The following is a 23066-nucleotide window of genomic DNA, read 5'->3' on the forward strand; positions in this document are numbered from 1 at the left end:
ATTGTGAAAACCTTGTGTCTGATGCTCCTTTTATCTACCTTGTGAACAGACGAGTAGAACATATGGAATGAAAAAAAATAGGGGGAACAAATGTTAAAATAAATATAGTTTGAAATGCTAGTGATCAATGAAAGTGAGGGGTAAGGGGTAATAGTACGTATAATTTTTTTTCTCTGTTTTTATTTTATTTCTTTTTCTGAATAGAAGCAAATGTTCCAAGAAATGATCATGATGATGATGATGATACTATGTGATGATATTGTGAATTACTGATTATATATGTAGAATGGAATGATCAAAATAGGAATGTTTGCATTTATTTGGTGGTTTTTATGGTATTTAAAAAAATAAAATAAAATAAAATAAATTAAAAATTTAAAAAAAAATCAACCAGGTCAATCAGTGGCTAAGAGAGATCAAATAGAGTCAAGAAGATACTCTGGAGGCTACTCTTATGCAAGCTTCAATTAGATAGTACTAATTGCCATGGTTTGTTAAATCCCAATCAACTTCACTCTTGTTGACTCTTAAGAACACCTGGGGCTTTACCTGAGACTTTATAAAAGTTTCATGCACTGAGTTTGTTTTCCTGGAACCTATAATTTCTGGAGGGTTCCTAGGCCACATAAATCCTGAAACCCCAGAGGGGCAAGTATAATTATCAACTAATTTCATCCCCCTATCCTTTAGTGTCGACACCCCTTCTCAACATGAACAAATCAGAACTGGCATTGCCTAAAGATCCCTATAAATTAGGAAAGGGATCAAAGGAGAAGGAGGAATTATGACAGAAAATAGGATTTAACAAATGAGTATTACTATATTGATGTTTCTTCTAGCCTCCAGTGTTTTGGAGCAGCAAAAATGAAAAATCCGAAATAGTGGAATGGTGACCCATAACAAACTCTGAAGCCTGTTCTATAACTATTTGTTGAAGTGTTCTTTGAAAATTATTGCTTTTTCTTATATACATATAACATAATACATATGTTATATTTCACAATAACAAAGTTTAAAAAAAAGATGTAATGGAGAGACTAGAGGGAACTGCCTCAAAATATAGAGCTGTGTTCCAGTAGCCATGATTCTTGAAGATGATTGTATAATGATATAGCTTTCACAATGTTACTATGTGAAAACCTTGTGTCTGATGCTCCTTTTATCTACCTTGTGAACAGACGAGTAGAACATATGGAACAAAAAAAAATAATAGGGGGAAAAACGTTAAAATAAATTTAGTTTGAAATGCTAGTGATCAATGGAAGGGAGGGGTAAGGAGTATGGTAGTATAAATTTTTTTTCTGTTTTCATTTTATTTCTTTTTCTGAATAGATGCAAATGTTCCAAGAAAGATCATGATGATGAACATGCAACTCTGTGATGATATTGTGAATTACTGACTATATATGTAGAACAGAATGATCAAAATAGGAATGTTTGCATTTGTTAGGTGTTTTTTTGGTATTTAAAAAAAATTTAAAAAAACACAAAAGGCCAAACAGTAGAAGAAAGTACTGCCCATCCAGTAATAACACTAAATGTTAATGGATTAAATTTCCCCTTCAAAAGACATAGACTGGCAGAATGGATTAAAAACAGCACCCATCTATATGCTGTCTACAGGAAACACATCTTAGACCCAGGGATAAACATAGGTTGAAAGTGAAAGGTTCAGAAAAACTATTTCATGCAAATAGCAATCAGAAAGACCAGAAGTAGCTATACTAATATCCAACAAATTAGACTTCAAATGTAAAACAACTAAAAGAGACAGAGAAGGGCACTATGTATTAATAAAAGGAACAATTCAACAAGAAGACATAACAATCATAAATATTTATGCACCGAGCAAGAATGCTCCAAAATACATGAAGCAAACACTGAAAAGAGAAATTGACACCTACCATAATAGAGACTTCAATTCCCCACTCTCATCAATGGACAGAACATCTAGACAGAGGATCAATAAAGAAACAGAATTTGAATAATACAATAAATGAGCTAGACTTAACAGACATTTATAGAACATTACACCTCACAAAAACAGGATATATCTTTTTCTCAAGTGCTCTTGGATCATACTCAAGAATAGATCATATGCTGGGTCACAAAGCAAATCTCAATAAATTTAAAAAGACTGAAATCACACAAAACATTTTCTCAGATCATAAAGGAATGAAGTTGGAAATCAATAACAGGCAGAGAGCCAGAAAATTCACAAATATGTGGAGGCTCAACAACACACTCTTAAACAACCAGTGGGTCAAGGAAGAAATTACAAGAGAAATCAGTAAATATCTCGAGGCAAATGAAAATGAAAACACAACATATAAAAACCTATGGGATGCAGCAAAGGCAGTGCTAAGAGGGAAAGTTATTGCCCTAAATGCCTATATCAAAAAAGAAGAAAGGGCAAAAATTGAGGAATAACAGTCCACTTGCAACAAGTAGGGAAAGAACAACGAGAACAAGGAAATCATGAAAAAAATTCCATTTACAATTGCAACCAAAACAATAAAATATTTAGGAATAAATTTAACTAAAGAGACAAAAGCCATGTACAGAGAAAACTATAAGAAATTATTAAAAGAAATCACAGAAGAACTAAATAAATGGAAGGGCATACCGTGTTCATGGATTGGAAGAATAAATATAGTTAAGATGCCAATTATACCTAAACTGATTTATAGATTTAATACAATACCACTTAAATTTCCAAAAGTTTACTTTTCAGAAATAGAAAAAAAATAACCAAATTTATCGGTAAGGGCAGTGTGCCCTGAATAGCTAAAAGTATCCTGAGAAAGAAAAATGAAGTTGGAGGTTTCATGCTACCTGACTTTAAGGTGTATTATGAAGCTACAGTGGTCAAACAGCATGGTAATGCCATTACCATGGCATAAAGATAGATATACTGACCAATGGAATTGAATAGTGTTCAGATATAGACCCTCTCATCCATGGACAATGGATCTTTGATAAGGCAGTTAAGCCGACTCACCTGGGACAGAACAGTCTCTTCAATAATTGGTGGTTGGAAAACTGGATATCCACATGCAAAAGAATGAAAGAGGATCCATATCTCATACCCTATACAAAAATTAACTCAAAACGGATCAAAGACCTAAACATTAGATCTAAGGCCATAAAACTGCTAGAAGAAATTGTAGGGAAATATCTTATAAATCTTATAATAGGAGGTGGTTTCCTAGGCCTTACACCCAAAGCACAAACATTGAAGAAAGAAAGAAAGAGATGGAAACTCCTCAAAATGAAACATTTTTGTGACTCAAAGAACTTCATCAAGAAAGTAAAAAGACAGTCTATACAATGGAAGACAATATTTGGAAACGATATATCAGATAAAAGGTCTAGTATCCAGAATATATATTGTTCAACTCAACAACAAAAAGACAGACAACCCAATTACAAAATGGGTAAAAGACTTGAACAGACACTTCTCAGAAGGGAAAATACAAAATGGCCAAAAGGCACATGAAAAGATGCTCAACATCCCTGGCTATTAGGGGAAAGAAGATCAAAACCACAATGAGATATCATCTCACACCCACCAGAATGGCCATTATCAATAAAACAGAAAACAACAAGTGGTGGAAAGGATGTGGAGAAACAGGTACACTTAACCACTGTTGGTGGGAATGTCAAATGGTACAACCACTGTGGAAGGCAGTTTGGCGGTTCCTCAGGAAGCTAAGTATAGAATTGCCATATGACCCAACAATACCATTGCTAGGTATCCACTAAGAGAACATGAGGGCAAAGACACAAATGGACATTTGCACACCAATGTTTATAATAGCATTATTTACAATTGCCACGAGACGGAAACAGTCCAAATGTCCATCAACAGATGAGTGGCTAAACAAGCTGTGGTATATACATACGATGGAATATTATCCAGCTGTAAGACAGAATAAAGTTATGAAGTATGTAACAACATGGATGGACCTTGAGTACATATGCTGAGTGAGATTAGCCAGAAACAAAAGGACAAATACTGCATGGTCTCACGGATATGAACTAACATTAATGAATGAACTTGGAGAATTTCAGTTAAGAACAGAGGTCATCAGGAGATAGAAATACAGTAGATATTTGGCAATTGGAACTGAAGGAATACAGATTGTGCAATGGGACTGATTGTAAAAATTCAGAAAAGGATAGCACAATACTACCTAACTGAATGACATTAGAACACATGAAAAGATGCTCAACATCCCTGGCTATTAGGGGAAAGAAGATCAAAATGACATTAGAACACTGAATGAAGCTAAATGTGAGAATGATAGAGGGAGGAGGCCTAGGGGCACAAATGAAATCAGAAGGAAAGATACATAATAAAGATAGAGATGGTATAATATAGGAATGCCTAGAGTGTATAATGATAGTGACTAAATGTTCAAATTATAAAATGTTTTTGTATGAGGAAGAACAAAGGAATGTCAATAAGGCATGATGTTGAAAATAGATGGTAATTAATATTTTAAGACTTTAACTTATGTGTGAGTCCAAGGCAAAAAATGCTTATTTGGTACAAAATTTATATTTTGACTTGTGCATTTCCTAATACAACTGATATAGACAGCTTAATTGAACACCATGAATGTAAGAACCTTGAGTAGGGCATGAGAATTTGTAAGTTTGTCCAGAGTGATACCTTGATAAATCCCAGAAGGCTTTGAACAGTGAATGAAGTGGTATTCACAAAGTCCCCTTGGGGGAACGGTGGGAAAGTGGGAAAATTCAACTTCCCCAAGTGGAAAATTCTTGATATTCTCACAAGCAGTGGGGACGATCAAAGCAATAGGCTGAGCCCCCAATCTTGTTTGTTCATATGAAACATAACCCCGCAAAGGATAAGCTAAGCCTACTTAAAATTGGGCCTAAGAGTCACCCCCAGGAGAGCCTCTTCTGTTGCTCAGATGTAGCCTCTCTCTCTCAGCCAATGACAAGCAAACTCACTGCCCTCCCACTCTCTACGTGGGACATGACTCCCAGGGATGTGGACCTTCCTGGCAACATGGGACAGAACTCCTAGAATCAGCTGGGACTCAGCACCAAGGGATTGAGAAAACCTTCTTGACCGAAAGAGGGAAGAGAGAAATAAGACAAACTAAAGTGTCAATGGCTGAGAGATTCCAAACAGAGTCAAGAGGTTATCCTGAATTTGTTCTTACATGTTAAACAGATATCACCTTTTCTAGTTCAGGCATAACAGAGAGGCTAGAGGGAACTGCCTGAAAATGTGAATCTGTGTTCCAGTAGCCATGTTTCTTAAAGATGATTGTATAATGACATAGCTTTTGCAATGTGACTGTGTTTGTGAAAACCTTGTGGTGATGCTTTTTTTATCCACCTTATGGACAGACAAGTGAAACATATGGATTAAAAATGAATAAATAATGGGGGAACAAATGTTAAAATAAATTTAGTAGATTGAAATGCTAGTGATCAATGAAAAGGAGGAATAAAGGGTATGGTATATATGAATTTTTTTCTGTTTTCTTTTTATTTCTTTTTCTGAATTGATGCAAATATTCTAACAAATGATCATGGTGATGAATATAAAATTATGTGATGAAAAAAAGAATGTTCATATTTTATGTTGATTGATTTATTAATAAAAATTTTTAAAATAATTATAAGTTGTACCCTTTAAAATATATGCAGTTTGTTGTATGTCATTTATACCTCAATGAACCTGTTAAAATAAATAAAACCACACAGAAGTATTCATATAGAAAGAAAATAAGAAAGAGGAAAAATTGAGGACTCAACTGCTCACCTGGAGTAATTTGAGAAAGAACAGCAAACTAACACCAAAGCAAATACAGGAAGAGAAAAAACACGGATTAAATCAGAGTTAAATGAAGGGGAGAACAAAAGAACAAAACAAAGAATCAATGAGCAAAAAGGTGGTTCTTTGACAAAATCAATGGACCACTAGCAAGGCTGACAAAGATAAAAAGGAGATAGGCTGCAAATAAACAAAATCAGAAATGAGAGGGAGGTTGTTACCACAGGACTTGAAGAAATTTTAAAAATCATAAGAGGAGGGGTGCAGGGTAGTTCAGTGGTAGAATTCTTACCTGCTATGCAGGTTTGATTCCTGGTCCATGCATTTCTGAGAAAACAAACAAGCAAAAACAAACAAACAAAATACACAAAAGTTCAACAAATGGTGTCACAATAATGGGATTACTCACATGGAAAAATAATGAAATGTGAACCCACCAAACAGCATACAAAAAAAGAAATCATAAGAGAATATTATGAACAACCATACACTAACAAACTAGATAACTTAGATGAAATGGACAAATTCCTAGAAACACAAGAATGAGCCACACTGACTCAAGAAGAAATAGAAGATCTCAACAAACCAATCACAAGTAAAGAGATTCAATCAGTCATCAAAAATCTTCCTACAAAGAAGGCCCAGTCCGGGAAGGAGAATGCCATTTCAAATGTTATTTTGGATAAGGGATTAATATGCAGAATATAAAAGGAACTCATACAATTCAACCAGCAAAATGACAAATGAGTCATTTAAAAAAAAAGAGGCAGAAAAAAAGAGAAAGGACAGGAGAGCAACTGAGGCAGGGATTCAGAAGTACAGCAGACCTGGGAGAGCCTTCTGCATCACATAGGGTGGCCCTGGTTGCAGAGGCTGAGGAACTGAGAGGCAGAAAGCTGGAGCCTGGTGAGGAAGTGCAGAGCTCGCGGGAGTGCATGGATAGGAGTCAGGAACAGTAAGAAAGCCAGGCCATGTTCTTTGGGTGCACTACCCTCACCAGTGCAGCCTCATGACCAGCAACTAACCCCACACTCCATGCACCTGAACCCCGCCACCTGCTACCATTTCCCATGCTCCAGGCACCCCCACCCCACCAACCCCCAGTGCACATATCTGCTCCACACCCCCAAGTGCAGCCCAACCCACCACTCCTGCACCCTTCTGAGCACTACCTCACCATCCCTATTCCCTGCAGGCTGTTGCCAGTGCACAAAGGCTGTGGGCATGAACATCCACACCCAGGTTACCCCTGCCCCGCTGCCCATAGTGTCGCACAGCCTCACCCCACCCTCCCTGAGCTTTGCAGATCAGCTTACCTCACTCCTAGGCCCACGTATGCACACAGCCCCCCACGTCATTCAGCTCTGAGAACAACACTTTACAGTAGTTCTAGAAATGCCCATGTGCATGGCCCTCAAGCCACACTTTCCAGCTCTGAGAAAGTGCTGACATGCACAGCTGAGTTCAGACTATTCAACTAGCACTCTGGATGGAGGTGAGAAGGCAGTGGTATGATATAGTCAAGATCCTGAAAGAGAAAGACTTCCAGCCAAGAATACTTTACCCAGAAAATTGTCCTTCAAAACTGAGGGACAGATTAAAGTTTTCACAGACAATGAAGTCCTGAAGGAATTTGTCTACAAGAGATTGGCCCTATAAGAAATACTAAAAGGAGTTCTGCTGGCTGAAAAAAAAAGACAGCAGAGGGAGGTCTGGAGGAGGGCACAGAATTGAAGAGTACCACTAAGGGTAATTTAAAGAATACAAAGAGAAAGAGGAAAAAGAATATATAGATCTGACAAATAAAATAAAACAGATAAGATGGTGAACTCAAGAAAGGCCCTTTCAGTAATAACTTTGAATGTTAACGGACTAAACTCACCAATTAAAAGATACAGATTGGCAGAATGGATTAAGAATCATAATCCAGCTATATGCTGCTTACAAGGGACTCATCTTAGACACAAGGATATAAGTAGACTGAAAGTGAACGGATGGAAAAAGATTTTCCATGTAAGTTGTAACCGAAAGAAAGCAGGAGTAGCTATACTAATATCAGACAAAATAGACTTTAAATATAAAGACATCAAAAGAGACAAAGAAGGACAATATATACTAACTAAAGGGTAAATTCACCAAGAAGATGTAACAATAATAAATGTTTATGCTCACAATCAAGGAGCTCCAAAGTACATGAGACAGAGACAGACATTGGCAAAACTGAAGAAAGCAATAGATGTTTCAACAATAATAGTAGGAGACTTCAATACTTCACTCTCCTTTATAGATAGAACAACCAGAGAGAAGATCAACAGGGAAATAGAGAAGTTAAATAACTTGATAAATGAATTAGACCTAACAGACAAGTATAGGTCATTGCACACAAAAGCACAAGGATATATTCTTCTCTAGTGCTCATGGAACATTCTCCAGGATAGATCTTATGCTGGGGCACAAAACAGGTCTCAATAAATTTAAAAACATTGAAATTATTCAAAGCACTTTCTCTGATAACAATGGGATGAAGCTGGATCTTAATAACCACCGAAGAATGAGAACATTCACAAATACATGAAGATTAAATAACACACTCTTAAACAATCAGTGGATCAAAGAAGAAATTGCTAGAGAACTCAGTAGCTATCTGGATATGAATGAAAATGAGACTACAGCTTATCAGAACTTATGGGATACAGCACAGGCTGTGCTGAGCAGGAAAATTATTGTCTTAAATGCCCACATTAAAAAACAAGAAAGAACAAAAATCCAGGACATAACAGCACACCTGGAGGAACTTGAGAAAGAACAGCAAACTAACCACAAAGTAAATAGGAGAAGAGAGATAACAAAGATTAAAGCAGAGATAAATGAATGGGAGAACAAAAGAACAATAGAAAGAATCAATAAAACCAAAAATTGGTTCTTTGAGAAAATCAATAAAATTGATGGGCCACTAGCAAGACTGACAAAGAAAAAAAGGGAGGATGCAAATAAACAAAATCAGAAATGAGAAGCGTTGCATTACCACAGACCCTGAAGAAATAAAAGGAATCATAAAAGGATACTATGAACAACTATACACTAACAAACTAGATGATATGGACAAATTCCTGGAGATACACAAACAAGCTACACTGACACAGGAAGAAATAGAAGATCTTAACAAACCAATCATAAGTAAAGAGATTCAATCAGTCATCAAAAATCTTCCTACAAAGAAAAGCCCAGGGCCAGATGGCTTCACAGAGGAATTTTATCAAACATTCCAGAAAGAACTATCACCAATCCTGCTCAAACCTTTCCAAAATATTAAGGAAAAAGGAACTCTACCTAACTCATTTTATGAAGCGAATATCATTTTAATACCAAAACCAGGTAAAGATGCTGTAAGAAAGGAAAACTACAGGCCAATATCCTTAACGAACATAGATGCAAAAATTCTCAATAAAATATTAGCAAATTGAATCCAACAACACATTAAAAGAATTAATGAGGCAGCCATGGTGGCTCAGCAGGCAGAATTCTCACCTGCCATGCCAGAGACCTGGGTTCGATTCCTGGTGCCTGCCCATGCAAAAACAAAAAATGAATTAATGGCCAAGTGGCGTTTTTACCAGGAATGCAAGGATGATTCAACACAAGAAAATCAATTAATGTAATACAACACATTAAAAAATCAAAAGGGAAAAAATCACATGATCATCTCAATTGATGCTGAAAAGGCATTCGACAAAATTCGGCATCCTTTTCTGATATAAACACTTTAAAAGATAGGAATCAAGCGTAACTACCTCAATATGATAAAAGGCACATGTGGAAAACTGATAGCCAGCATTATACTCAATGCAGAGAGACTAAAAGCTTTCCCCCTAAGATCAGGAACAAGACAAGGATGCCCACTGTCACCACTGGTATTCAACATTGTGCTAGAAGTTCTAGCTAGAGCAATCAGGCAGGTCAAAGAAATAAAAGGCACTCAAATTGGAAAGGAAGAAGTAAAACTCTCATTATCTGCAGATGATATGACACTACTCTTGGAAGACCCTCAGAAATCTACAGCAAAGTTACTTGAGCTAATAAATTCACCAAGGTGGTGATGTGCAATAATCAGTAACATTTCTATACACAAGCAATGACCTAGCTGAGGAGTTAATTAAGGAAAAATTTCATTCAAAACAGCAACTAAAAGAATAAAATACTTAGGAGCTCAACTAGGGATGTAAAGGACTTGGCACACAGAAAACTATTTAACATTGCTAAAAGAAATCAAAGGAGATCTAAATAGGTGTAAAGACATTCCCTGCTAATGGACAGGAGGGTGAAATATAGTTAAGATGCCAATTCTCCCCAAATTCATCTACAGATTCAACACAGTACCAATCAAAATTCCAACAACCTACTTTGAAGGTTTGGAACAGCTAACTACCAAATTCATTTGGAAGGGAAAGAGACCCGAATGGCTAAAAGCATCCTTAAAAAGAACGAACTGGGAGGATTAACACTCCAAGACGTTAAAACCTATTATAAAGCCTGAGTAGTCAAAACAGCATGGTACTGGCACAAAGACCTTCCTATCCATTAGCAGAGAATGCCTTTACACCTATTTAGATCTCCTTTGATTTTTTTTTAGCACTGACTAATGAAATTGAATCGAGAGTGCAGAAACAGACCACCAAATCTATGGTCAACTGATTTTTGACAAGGCCCCCAAATCCTCTGAACTGGGACAAAATAGTCTTTTCAATAATTGAGCATGGAAGAACTGGATATGAAAAGCCAAGAGAATGAAAGAGGACCCCTATCTTATACCCTATACAAAATTAACTGAAAGTGGACCAAACACCTAAATATAAGAACTAGACCCATAAAGCTTCTAGAAAAAAATGTAGGGAAACATATTTAAGACCTAGTAATAGGAGGTAGCTTCCTAAACTTTACACCTAAAGCACAAGCAACAAAAGAAAAAATCAAATGCTTCTGTACCTCAACAGACTTTGCCAAAAAGGTGAAGAGGCAGCCAATTCAATGGGAGAAAATATTTGGAAATCACATATTGGACAAATGTTTGATTTTCTGTATATACAAAGAAATCATACAACTCAACAACAAAAAACAAACAATCCAATTATAAAATGGGCTAAAGATATGAATAGGCATTTTTCTGAAGAGCAAATACAGATGGCTCAAAAGCACATGAAGACGCTCATTTTCATTGGCTATAAGGAAAATGCAGATCAGGACTACAATGAGATGCCACTTCGCACCTATAAGAATGGCTGCTATTAAACAAAACAGGAAACTATAAATGTTGGAGAAGATGTGGAGAAACTAGGAAGGACACTTACGCACTGCTGGTGGGAATTTTAATGGTGCAGCCACTATGGAAGAGCGTTTGGCAGTTTCTTAGGAAACTAAATATCAAGTTGCCCCATGACCCAGCAATAGCACTACTCGGTATATAACCAGAAGAGCTGAAAGCAACAACTCAAACACACATTTGCACATCAGTGTTTATAGCAGCACTATTCACAATCGTCAGTAGATGGAAACAAACCAAATGCTCCTCAAGAGACGAATGGATCAACAAAATGTGGTATATACATATGATGGACTATTACACAGCAGTAAGAGTAAATGATGTCCTGAAGCACATGACAAGATGGATAGATAGCCTTGAGGACATAATGCTGAGTGCAATTAGCCAGGCACAAAAGGATAGATACTGTATGATTCCACTTTTATGACCAGCATAAAGGTATAATCAGAGGTTTAAAATACAGAATAAAAGGGACTTACAGATACATAGAAATTAGAGATGGGTGAACCATTAGCTACTGAGGTTGAACTCCAATGTAAGGGAATAGATAGAAGTGAAGGTGATTCTCTAGTGGGTCTAGATGTAATATTTGCATATTGAAGATGAACAAGATTGAAAGGGGTTGTGTAGACCTACGTGTCCCACTGATTCACACTAGAAATATGAATTAGTTCTCATAAGAATTACTTCAAAGATATGATTCTTGTATAAAGAGTGTTTAAGTCCAGGGTACAGAGGAAAAACTATTATTTCTGCTATGAGCTATGTTCAAAAGGAAACCATCAGCACTATCACAACAACTGCAGAGATAAATATGGGGTGAGGGACAAGAGTTAAGAGGAGGTTTAGATTTTCTATTTGGTGAGGATGTGTTCATTGGTTTTCTTTCTCCTGGGAACAATGAAATTATCTAAAATTGAGAATGTTGATGGACTGTGAACTTTGGGCCCTCTACATAATGCCCAATGAATGCAGGTGGCTGAAGGATGCACTGACAGAAAAGTAAATTGGTGAACGATGGTGTATACTTATGAACAAAGGTTGTGCTGCTACAAAAAGGAACAAAATCGTGAGGCATGCAGTGATATGAATGAACATGTGGAACATTTGTTGAGATAAAATAAATCAGAATCAATCATAAAAACAGCAATGGTGTCATCACCCTTTAGAAAATGCTCATAAGAAAACAGGGGCCTAGACTGTAAGCTTTTAGAGCAGACACATTAAGTCCAGAGTGGTGATTAATATTTCTGGATTTTGAGAGGCTGTTTTATATATATAATCTGATATTTAGAGTTAAGAATGAAGTCAAACAGGTTGGGGTTCAAGCAATTCAGAACATAGGGGTAAGGAAGACAGTGTCTATATTTTAGAACCACATATATTCTTGGAGACCAATGGAAGAAAAGTTTATTTGATCTGGAACTGAAATTTTCTGTAGTGCATAATCTAATTCAACCTATCTGCATAGCTCATTTGAATAATTGCAGCACAGGAAGCACAGAATAAGAAAAAGGTCTTTTAATCCTGTATAGATTATTGTAATGCCTAGATACATCCTAGAGTACATTAAGCAGATAATCAAAAAGTATTGGCAAAGTCCCCTGAGGGAGGGAAGAAAGACTATAGAACTATTAAACCTTACTATCAGGGAATCCCCTGATACTGTGTCAAACTTTAGGGACACCCAAATCAATATGCCATGCCCTCGATCATGAGGCTTACTCTTGTGAAGCTTATGTAGGTAGCAGAGCTTAGACTACCTATAGACACACCTAGGAGTTACTTCTGGAGGACCTCCTTTGTTGCTCAGATGTGGCCTCAGTCTCTCTAAGCCCAACTCTGCAAGTGAAATCATTGCCCTCCCCACTGGGACATGACATTCAGGGGTGAAAGTCTCCCCGGTGACATGGGAGATGACTCCCAGGGATGAATCCTGACCTGGCACCATGGGATTAACAATTCCATCCTGACCAAAAAAGGGAAAAGAAGTATAATTAATAAAGTATCAGTGGCACAGAGTTCCAATAGAGTCGAGAGGCTACTCTGGAGGTGGCTCTTACAAAAGCTTCAGTCTCACCTTGCTACATATCATAACCTGCCAAGCCCCAACCAAGAACATTCTGGCCAATCCTAAAGAACACTTAGGGCAATATATAAGATTCCACAAGGGTTCCATGCACTAGAGTAACTTCCCAGAAACCTATACCCTCCAGATGGGTCCCTGATCCAGATCAGTCCTGAAACTTAACCCAGCCTCTCCAGAACATCAGATAGTTCCATCCCCCTATCCTATACTAGTGACAGACCCTTCCAATATCAAAAATTTAGAATTGCCATAACCCAAACAACCCTAAAAAGAGGTATGGAAAGATCAAAGTTGATGCTGGAGTTATAGAGAGGACATAAGGTTTAACAAATGAATATGGATGCTGAATCATTAAATTGATATCTCTTCTAGTCTCTAGTATTTTAGAGCAGCAAACCTAAATTTGTGAAACTGTAATCCATGTCAAAGTCTGAAATATGTACTATAACTAATTGTGGTGCTGTGCTTTGAAATTTATAGCATTTTTGTATATATGTTATTTTTCACCAAAAAAAAGAAGGAAAAAAAAGTCAATTGTGATGATAAAAAAATATTTAAGCCCTCTAGCCTCATATATTCTAGAGCAGCTAGAAGGAAAAATCTGAGCAAATCGTATGGTAGCCCATGACAAACTCTGGGACCTGTCCTGTATCTACTTGTTGAAGAGTGCTTTGAAAATTATTGCTTTTTTATTTCTTTGCTTTGTATATATGTTATACTATACAATAAACATGTTGAAATAAATAAACAATGGGGTACGTGCTTGTGGGATGTTTAGGGTGCTCTTTTTTACTTTTATTTTTATTCTTATTTTTATTGTTTTTGGAGTAATGAAAATATGCAAAAATCAATTATCATGATGAATGCACAGCTTTATGGTGATACAGTGAACCACCGAGTTGTACTTTGGTGATTATATCTATGCTGGTTTAAAACTATTATATATATCCCAGAAAGCCATGTTTTAATCCTGATCCAATCTTGTGGGGCAGCCATTTCTTTCAATCCTGATTCGATACTGTAAGGCAGAAACTTTTGATTATATTATCTCCATGGAAATGTGACACACCCAAATGTGGGTGCGACCTTTTAGGTAGATGGAAAAATGACTCCACCCATTCAAAGTGAGTTTTGATTAGTTTACTAGAGTCCTTTAAAAGGGGAAACATTTTAGAGAAATCTCAGATGCAGACGCTTGGAGAAAAGTTGTTTCACAGCAGACAGAAACACGGATGTTTGGAGATGCTTAGAGTGCCAACAGAGAGAGCATGGGCAGAACCCAGCAGACATTGCCATGTCCTTTCTCATGAGATGCTAAGCAAACTAGAACCCAGATGTCACTTAGTGTCTGGAGAAACCAAGTGAAGGCCCACAGATGTTTAGAGAAGAAACCGTTGGCATCAGAAGCTGGAAGCAACAGAACCAGGTACAAAGACCAGCAGATGTCAGACACATGCCCTTTCAGATCGGCCTTCCTTGAGTCAAGGTATCATTCTCTGGATGACTTAGTTTGGACATATTTATGGCCTTAGAACTATGTACTTGCAACTTAATAAATTCACCCTTTTAAAAAGCTATTCCATCTCTGGTATATTGCATTCCAGCAATTTTAGCCAACTAATACAATATCTCAATTAAAAATCATAATAATAAAAGAAGCCTCAACAATAAGCAGCTGTTGCAGGGAGTGACAGACACATGACAATTAGATGTACCAGAAATAGTCATGTTTTTAGACACCAAAGGGATTTTAAGACTGAAGGTGCCTGGAGGCCAGGATTGAATATAATGATCCCTGTGGCCAAAAGCTCCTGATGTTTGTAGAGCCCCAGGATAAATTCAAGCACCATTAAATATGATCTATTTATCTTTTATAAAAGCAAGGAAGGCTACCTTGCATTTATGTCTTAATTTTTCACCTGTGAAATGTGGATAGCATTTTAAGTAACTTTTTATTCTGAATGATAAAATAGTTACATGAAAAAAAAAAAGACAGCCTCTTCAACTATCAAATTAACAAAAAGTAAAACGTTAGATAATGGATTACATTGGTGAGAATGTTGGGAAATAACTATTTTCACATAATGTTGGAAAGAGTACACAGTGAAGCACACTTTCTAAAAGAGAATTTCTAAAATGTCAGGCCTCTCAGCTCATAAGGATATATGGGTAGGAGAGTCACTTGCCTTTGTTGATTTCGAGGGTCTTCCTTTCTTTGGATAAACTCACAAAATGCTGAATGTAAAAGTCACACCAGAGGCCAGTGCTCACTGAAAACCTGAAAAGAATGAAAGACGAGGCAGGTTAACAGAAATCAGAAGGCTCAGACCAAGGGACCACTACAAATTCCTAGGAACCAGGTTGAAGTTGAAAGGAATCATCCCTCTACTTTTATACTCATATTTACATTTTCCATCAGAATTCCCATGGCGATCATTTCTCACCTCTTTCCTCATATCCCTAATTCCTTCCCTAGGAACTTAAACCAGCAAATAATCTCATCTCACCCTAAATGTAGAAGACCCATGACCACTTATTTACTCAGCCAACTCATTGGCCAGAATTATTCATATAACTCTATTTAACCAAATGCTCTGTCCCCAGAAGAACTCAGAAATGTTTGGCAATCATCTCTAATTATAACTAAGTATTTCTCCCAACTCTGGTATTACATGCCAGTCATTTCACTTTGCTTGAGGATGTCATAGTGGGGGACGCCAGATGAATAAAACAATTACACTAAAACTCAGACAATACTAGAGCAGCCTAAAAGTCTCTCTACTTGAATCTCATTTAAATGCTGTCCTTGGCCATGAAGCTTGGATTGCACTGGGAACTTTCTGGAAGCCATGAATAGAACCTGCTTAGTACAAACGAGAAGTCCTAGAAAGAACATGGATCTCTAAGTCCATTCCCAGCTGCTCTGGGCGGAAGTCTGCACTACCTTTCAACATCTATTTAGTGAGAATGTACACTTCCTTACCACTGAAACTAACTTGAGTCAGGCTTCTATTACTTATATCTGAAGGTATCCTAGCTGATACCTTGAGTAATTCAGTCACTTTCATGTTGCTTTATAAGGATGCTGAAATTTAAGATGAGTGTGTATGTGTCCCAGCTAGATTTTGAGTTCCCAGAAGTAGAAATATCTTTTCTTTTCTTTCCCTTTACTGACAATGTATACAGCTACCTGAACTACAACAGGTGCTGAATTCTGTATAAATATGTTTCCCGTGTTCTCTCATGCACTCCTAAGAAAGCACAGAATAGGTTCGTGTCATGCTACTCAACTCAGCAACTCTACACAGAAACACACAAAATACTCACTTAATGGACATGATTTGCTATATGCCAAGATGTACCAATGCAAACAGAAGATTCTAAAGCTTTATAACAGCAAACTTGCTCAGTTATTTAAACTAGTGTTCTTCTAACAGTGAGAAATGCCCATGAATGTCATGAAATCAGTTCAGTAGATTGTGAACCTGCATATTTAAAGAAAATATAGAATAGAATAAAATAGAAAATACCAGCATGCATCATGCATAATAAGGATCAAGAATACTTTGTGAAACTTGAATTCAACTGAGTGTGGTGGTGTGGGGACGGAGAAAATGTATTTTCTCACTGTGATGATCAGGCAGAAGGCATCTGGTGCCATCTAGTGGTAAAATCTTTATCTGCACTTAAGCAAGAAATGGAAACTAATAGCTGCACTAGGAGCACCCACCCTCATCTCCCAGATTAAGGAATCTAGTCAGTGTGAGAATCCTCTTAACAATATCAGGACATGGCTTCACTCTATCCACAAGGAAAGCACCAACTCTGCTGTGACACCACTCTCTTGAAATCTGATCAATTATCCTCCTTCCAAGTGCCCTTATGAGCAAAGACTTAGGAACAATTAATCAAAGATGTTCATATAACGCTATTAAGTAAAATCAATGGTTTGGCTAATGATGTAAAGGAGATCAAGAATACACTAGAAGAGCATAAAGAGGATTTTGAAGGAATAAATAGAAAAAAAAAGCAGATATTACAGAGACTGATGCTCTAGACCAAATAAAAAACATACTAGAGACACACAACAGCAGACTTGAAGAGGCAGAAGAAACAATAAGTGAACTAGAGAGCATGACAACTGATTTCAAACACACAAAAGAGAAATTTACGAAAAAAAAAAGGAAAAATTTGAATTGGATCTCAGGGAAATAATGGACAAAACAAACTATACAAATATAAAAATCATCCGTGTCCCAGCAGGAGAAGAGAAAAGGGCTAGGAAGATTAGTTAAGGATATAATGGGGGGAAATTTCCCAACCCTTATAAAAGACATAAATATGCAAATCAAAGCTCAACGAACTCCAAATGGAATAAATCCAAATAGGCCTACTCTAAGACACATACCAATCAGTCTGTCAAATGTTGAAGAGAAGCAGAAAATCTTGAAACTGGCAAGAAAAAAGCAATCTACTACATACAAGAGAAATTACATAAGACTGAATTTGGACTACATAACTGTACTATGGAAGTGAGAAAGCAGTGGTATGATATATTTAAGATCCAGCCAAGAATTCTGAATCCAGCCAAACTGTCCTTAAAAACTGGGGGAGAGATTAAAATTTTCACAGACAAACAAATGCTGAGGGAATCTGTCAACAAGAGACCAGCCCTATAATAAATACTAAAAGGAGTTCTAATGGATGAAGAAAAAAAAAATGACAGAAGAAGGAGGTCCGGAGAAGGGCACAAAATTGAAGAGTACCAGTAAGGGTAATTTATAGGATAAAAAGAGAAAGATGGAAAATAAAATATAGATCAGGCAAACAAAATCCAAAAGACAAGATAATGGATTCAAGAAATGCCTTTACAGTAAAATTTTGAATGTTCATGGACTAAACTTACCAATTGAAAGATACAGGTTGGCAGAATGGATTAAGAAATATAACAAGCTATATGCTGCTTACATCTTAGACCCAAAGATATAAATAGATTGAAAGTGAAAGAAGAGAAAAATATGTTCCATGCAAGCTGTAACCAAAGGAAAATAGAAAGCAATTTAAAATAGACTTTAAATGTAAAGACATCATAAGAGACAAAGACGGACACATATATTAATAAAAGGGACAATTCACCAAGTAGAAATAACAATCATAAATGTTTATCCTCTGAATCAAGAGTTCCAAAGTACATGAAAAAAAAATTGGCAAAACTGAAGAGAGCAATAGACACTTCAACAATAATAGTAGGATATTTCAACACACCACTCTCCTCTGTAGATAGAACAACCATTCAGGATCAACAAGGAAGTAGAGAACTTAAACAATTGATAAATGAATTAGACCTAACAGACATATATAGGTTGTTACATTCCAAAACACCAGGATATGCTTTCTTCTCTAGTCCTCATGGAACTTTCTCCAGAATAGATCACACACTGGAGCACAAAACAGGTCTTCATAAATTTAAAAACACTGAAATTATTCACAGCACTTTCTCTGATCACAATAGATGAAGTTAGAAATCAATTACCACCAAAGAATGAGAACTTTCACAAATATGGAGATTAAATAACACACTCTTAAATAACCAGTGGGTCAAAGAAGAGATTGCTAGAGAAATTGGTAGCTGTGTGGAGATTAAAGAAAATAAGAATACAACATACCAGAACATATAGAATGTGGCAAAGACTGTGCTGAGAGGGAAATTTATTGCCCTAAATACCTATATTAAAAAAAGGAGAAAGAGGAAACATCTAGGGCTTAACTGCTCACCTGGACGAACTAGAGAAAGAACAGCAAACTAACCCCAAAGTAAATAGAAGAACAAAAATGACAAAGATTAAAGCTGCATAAAATGAATGGGAGAACAAAAGAACAATAGAAAGAATCAATAAAACCAAAAGCTGATTCTTTGAGGAAATCTACGGACCACCAGCAAGGCTGACAAAGAAATAGAGAGGATTGCAAATAAATAAAATCTGAAGTGAGAGGGGGGTCATTACCACAGACCCTGATGAAATAAAAAAAAATCATAAGAGGATACAAACTAGACAACTTAGATGAAATGGATAAATTCCTAGAAACACATACAAGCCACACTGACTCAAGAAGAAATAGCTCTCAACAAACCAATCACAAGTAAAGAGATTCAATCAGTAATCAAAATCTTCCTAGAAAGAAAAGCCCAGGACCAGATGGCTTCACAGGGGAATTTTATCAAACATTTGGAAAAGAACCAACACCAGTTCTTGCTCAAACTTTTCAAAAACATTGAGGAAAAAGGAATACTATCTAATTCATTTTATGAAGCTAATATCACTTTAATACCAACAGTGGGTAGAGATGCTATAAGAAAGGAAAACTACAGGCCAATATCCCTAATGCATACAAAAATTCTCAAAAAAAATTAGCAAATTGAATCCAACAATACATTAAAAGAATTATACACCATGACCAAAAAGGATTTATACCAGGGATACAAGGATGGCTCAACATAAGAAAATCAATTAATGTAATATAGCACATTAACAGATTAAAAGGGAAAAAAATCATAGGATCATCTCAAGTGACGCTGAAAAAGCATTCAGCAATATTCAACATCCTTCTCTGATAAAAAAAAAAACACTTCCAAATGTAGGAATGAAAGGTAACTTTATCAATATGATAAAGGGCATCTATGAAACACCCATAGCCAGCATCGAACTCCATGGTAAGAGACTGAAAACTTTCCCCTAAGATCAGGTAGAAGACAAGGATGCACTCTGTCACCACTATTATTCAACATTATACTAGCAGATCGAGCTAGAGCAATCAGGCAGATAAAATAAAGACAAGGCACCTAAATTGGAAAGGAAGAAGTAAAATTCTCATTATTTGCAGATGATATGATACTATACTTGAAAGATCCTGGGAAATCTACAGCAAAGCTACCTGAGCTAATAAACAAATTCAGGAAGGTGGTGGGATATAAAATTAATGTGTAAAAATCAGTAACATTTCTATATACAAGTAAAGACCTAACTGAGGAGTCAATTAAGGGAAAAATTCTATTCAAAATAGCAACTAAACAGGGCAGGTCATGGTGGCTCAGCAGACAGAGTTCTCGCCTGCCATGCCGGAGACCCAGGTTTGATTTCTGGTGCCTGCCCATGCCAAAAAGAAAAAAAAATCAACTACAAAGAATCAAGTACCTAGGAATGAACTTCACTAAGGACATAAAGGACTTGTACACAAAAAACTACACAACATTGCTAAAGGAAATCAAAGATCTAAACAGGTGAAAAGACATTCCCTGCTCATGGATAGGAAGGTTAAATGTAGTTAAGATGTCAATTCTACCCAAACTGATCTACAGGTTCAGTGCAGTACCACTCAAAATTCCAGCAACCTACTTTGAAGACTTGGAAGAGCTAGCTACCAAATTTATCTGGAAGGGAAATAGACCCCAACTAGCTAAAAACATCCTAAAAAAGAAGAACAAAGTGGGAGGATTGACACTTCCTGATTTTGAAACTTATCGTAAAGCCACAGTGGTCAAAACAGCATGGTACTGGCGCAAAGACAGATGTATTGACCAATGGGATTAAATTGAGAGTGCAGAAATAGACCAGCATATACATGGTCAACTGATCTTCAACCAGGTACCCAAATGCACTGAACTGAGACAAAATAGTGTTTTCAATAAATGGGCATGGATGAACTGAATATCAATACTCAACAGAATGAAAGAACACCTTACACCCTATATAAAAATTAATTCAAAGCAGATCAAAAACCTAAATATAAGAACCAGTACCATATGCTCAGATGTGGCCTCTCTCTCCAGCCAACATGACGAGCAGTCTCACCACCCTCCCCCTCTCTGCGTGGGACATGACTCCCAGGGGTGTGGACCTTCCTGGCAACATGGGACAGAAATCCTGGAATGAGCTGAGACTCGGCATCAAGGGACTGAGAAAAACGCTAGAATGAGCTGAGAATTAACATCAAGGGATTGAGAGAACCTTCTCTACCAAAGGGGGAAGAGTGAAATGAGACTAAGTGTCAATGGCTGAGAGATTCCAAACAGAGTTGAGAGGTTATCCTGGAGGTTATTCTTACACATTAAGTGGATATCACCTTGTTGTTCAAGATGTAGTGGAGAGGCTGGAGGGAACTGCCTGAAAATGTGGAGCTGTGTTCCAGTAGCCATGTTTCTTGATGATGATTGGACAATGATATAGCTTTCACAATGTGTCTGTGTGGTTGTGAAAACCTTGTGTCTGATGCTCCTTTTATCTACCTTATCAACAGATGAGTAGAACATATGGAATAAAAATAAATAATAGGGGGGAACAAATGCTAAAATAAATTTAGTTTGAAATGCTAGTGGTAAATGAAAGCGAGGGGTAAGGGGTATGGTATGTATAATCTTTTTTTTTCTCTATTATCGTTTTATTTCTTTTTCTGCTGTCTTTTTATTTCTTTTTCTAAATCAATGCAAATGTTCTAAGAAATGATGAATATGCAGCTATGTGATGATATTAAGAATTACTGATTGTATATGTAGAATGGAATGATATCTTAATGTTTTGTTAATTTTTTTAATTAATAAAAAAAAGTTAAAAAAAAAAAAAAAAGAACCAGTACCATAAATCTCCTAGAAGAAAATATAGGGAAACATCTTTAAGACTTAGTATTAGGAGGTAACTTCCTGAACTTGACACCCAAAACATAAGCAACAAAAGAAAAAAGAGATAAATGGGAACTCCTCAAAATCAAATGCTTTGTGTGTCAAAAGACATTGTCAAAAAGGTGAAGAGGCAGCCAACTCAATGGGAAAAAAATATTTGGAATTCACACATCAGATAAAGGTTTGATATCCTGAATACATAAAAAAAAATCATACATAAAAAAAATCATACAACTCAACAACAAAAGAACACACAAACCAATTATAAAATGGGCTAAAGATATGAATAAGCATTTTTTTTCTGAACAGCAAATGCAGATAGTTAAAAAGTGCATGAAGATATGCTCATTTTCATTACTCACAAGGGAAATGCAGGTCAATACTACGAGATACCACCTCACACCTATAAGAATGGCTGTTTTAAAGCAGGAAACTACAAATATTGGAGAGGATGTGGAGAAATTGGGACATTAATGTACTTCTGATGGGAATGCATAAAGGCACAGCTGCTATGGAAGAAAGACTGGCGGTTCCTTAGAAAATTACATATCAAGTTGTCCTATGACCCGGCAATACTCCTACTAAGTATATACCCAGAATAGCTGAAAGCAGTGACACAAACAGACATTTTCACGCTGATGTTCATAGCAGCATTATTCACAACTGCCAAAAGATGGAAATAATCCAAGTGCCTATAAACAGACAAATGGATTAACAAAATGTGCTATATACATACGATGGACTATTACGCAGCAGTAAGACAATATGAGGTCCTGAAGCATATGACAAGATGGGTAAGCTGTGAGGACATAATGCTGAATGAAATAAGCCAGACACAAAAGGATATAAATTGTATTGTTCCACTTTTATGACCATGGTAATGGTAAAATCAGAGGCTTATAATACAGAACATAGGGGACTTAGAGATACACAGAAGCTAGAGATGGGGGAAAGGTTAGCTAATGAGGTTGAACTTAAATGTAAGCAAATAGATAGAAGTGAAGGTGGTTCACTAGTGGGTCTATACGTAATGTTACAATATTGAAGGTGGAAATGACTGAAAGGGGTTGTATAGAGCCATGTGTCCCACCAATTAACGCTACAAATATAAATAAGTCCTTGCATGAACTACTGCAAAGGTATGAATATTGTGCAAGGTGTGTTTGAT

General features: G+C 36.6%; 1 long non-coding RNA gene across 3 annotated transcripts in view; it reads right to left on the minus strand.

The window, feature by feature from the left end:
- The window catches only part of LOC143667350 (uncharacterized), an 80984-nt gene that overhangs the window by 13937 nt on the left and 43981 nt on the right, over window positions 1-23066 (minus strand). For all 3 annotated transcript variants that reach the window (XR_013168004.1, XR_013168005.1, XR_013168003.1), the window contains exon 6: window positions 15411-15502. This is a non-coding gene — a long non-coding RNA (uncharacterized LOC143667350). The remainder of the gene's footprint in view (window positions 1-15410; window positions 15503-23066) is intronic.

The sequence above is a fragment of the Tamandua tetradactyla genome, chromosome 23 (genome assembly GCF_023851605.1).
Source record: "Tamandua tetradactyla isolate mTamTet1 chromosome 23, mTamTet1.pri, whole genome shotgun sequence".
NCBI classification, from domain to species: Eukaryota; Metazoa; Chordata; class Mammalia; order Pilosa; family Myrmecophagidae; genus Tamandua; species Tamandua tetradactyla.